Raw genomic sequence first — 2500 nt, 5'->3', positions numbered from 1 at the left:
GGGGAGGGTGGGGGGGGGGGGGTAAAGGGTTAGTAAGGGAGACAGCCTCCTCTTGGGGGGAGGTGGGGGGAGGGGGTTAGGAAGGGTCTCTGGAACGTGTTCGGCACGTCTATTTGGCAAACAAAGTCAAATGTTTTAAATGTAGTACTAGTATCCTGGGTGATTTAATATGAGACTGTCCTGACCTGAGCTCCGAGCTGTCCGTGACTCATCATCTGTGTAAGCACCTCCCACTTCCTGCCTGGGGGGGCGTGTCTTAGCAGCAGCTCGTCCAATGAGATCGCTCGCAGGTTAAAGCAGGAAGCGAGCCGCGAAGCCTGGACGCCTTTCCCGCTGCCTGGGCCACCTAGTGGGAGAAACCATCCAACCATCTCAACCTCTAAAGCTCTTACATCAACTAAACTTTCCATAATCATTCTCAGCACTATTCTGAAGGTTATTACAGAAGGATTTGTTCATATGTTGTTCATTGTCTGATTTATGAGACATTTACTTCTTCAAAACATGATGAAAATGCATTTTTTAAGAATTTTTTTTGAGATTTTTAAAAGGGAAAAAAAGTCTGTATCCAAAATCTGTTCTCTAAAAACTTTGGACACTAATATGTGACACACACACACACACGCACACACACACACACACACACACACACACACACACACACACACACACACACACACACACACACTCACACACTCACCTATGAGGAATATGACGGGCCGGCGGGTGATGCCGACCTCCTGTGTCAGGCCGGAGCGCTCTGTCATGTCAGAGTCAGAGTCGATGGAGAGACTGGAGCCGGAGAGCCAACATGGCTGACCGGAGAAACAAGATGGATGCCCCGGAGACAGGCCAGCTGGGGACAGAGAGAGAGGGAAGAGTGTTATCTTAAAGGTACAGTGTGTGATATGGGAGTGATTAAGAAACATCTAGTGGTGAGATGTTGTATTATTATTTTTTTTTTTTTTTATTTATTGGGTTTTTTTCATTTTGCACACAAAAATAAACCAGCATGTATTCACATAAAAATGCAAATTGGCATGAAAAATTTAAAAAAAAACAAGCAGCGACTAAATAACATAAGGAACACAAATAAACAGGAAAAGAAAAAAAGGGGGGGGGGGGAGATTGTAGATGTCAGCACTCCCTTGCTATCTGGTTTAAAGCCCCCTTACCCTCTGGACTCCTGGCCTGTTGTATGGGCACTCCGGCAGGTAACACAGGTGAAAGACCAGACCCGGGATGAGTTGTTATCAATGGAGCTAAAGATTTAGTTTTGATGGATAAGAGTTGGTTTGAAGGAGACAGGCGGGCTGTTGTTTTCGGTGGGGTTAGGGTTAGGGTATCTGCTGGTGTGTGTGTACTCTCAGGGCTTAGGGTTAGGATTAGGGGTCCAGGTTTCTCCAGAGGGGTTATGGTTAGTATGGGAGGGGTCTTGGGCAGTCCACATCCAGGTACCACTGGAGGGGAAAGTGTTGTTTTAATGGATAAGAATTGGGCTGAAGGAGATAGGCCAGATGTTGTTTTTGGCTGGGTTAGGGTTAGGCTGTCTGTTGGTGTGTGTGTAGCCTCGTGCAGTGTTAGGGTATCTGGTATGGGTGTAATATTGGGGGGTCCACATGTATTTGGGTCAGGGTTAGGGTAACATGGGCCCCCCAGTCCAAATGTAATTGGTGTGTGTGTAGTTTCAAGGGGTACAGATGGAGTTGTAGGGTCATGGGTTGGAGTTAGACTGTCCGTTTGAATTTGTGTAGTCTCTGGGAGGGTTAGGGTGTCTGGTAAAGGTGTAGGATTGGGGGTTAGAGGGTTAGAATTGGGGGGTCCAGGTGTATTTGCAGGGGGTCCCGGCCGGTCCATCCGTATGAAGCTGTCCCAGTCGACCCCCCCGGACCCCCCCAGCTGTGATGATGTCATACTGAGGCAGCTCTGCAGGAAGCTGATTGGATCGTCAGGGTGATGGAACAGCAAACCAGTCAACAGACTCTGGAACAGACACACACAGGTAAGTACACACACACACACACACACACACACACACACACACACACAGGTAAATACATACACACACACACACACACACACACACACACACACACACACACACACACAGATCAGAGAGGTTCAGGATCTAAAACCATGTCTACACGTACACAGATATTTAAAAAAAAAAATAACTTTTGTAGAAATGTGTGTGTGTGTGTGTGTGTGTGTGTGTGTGTGTGTGTGTGTGTGTGTGTGTGTGTGTGTGTGTGTGTGTGTGTGTGTGTCTTCAGGGAAAGACCCCAGCTGTGTGTGACTGATGGTGTGAAGTCGACAGCAGCAGATTTAGACCATGTCTCGGGGCAAAATACTAATTTATATGAACATGAATCGCCCTTGAAAATAATTTGACAGAGACATTGACTGATTTTCACAAAAAGTGAATTTGACAACAAGCATTCTCCAGAATCACTGACTCCACCTTTAATAGTTAATACTCATTTTATTATGTTTATTTGTG

This window comes from Ammodytes marinus (genome assembly GCF_949987685.1).
Source record: "Ammodytes marinus genome assembly, chromosome: 2".
Lineage (NCBI taxonomy): Eukaryota > Metazoa > Chordata > Actinopteri > Uranoscopiformes > Ammodytidae > Ammodytes > Ammodytes marinus.
Note: the sequence above shows the minus strand (reverse complement) of the source record.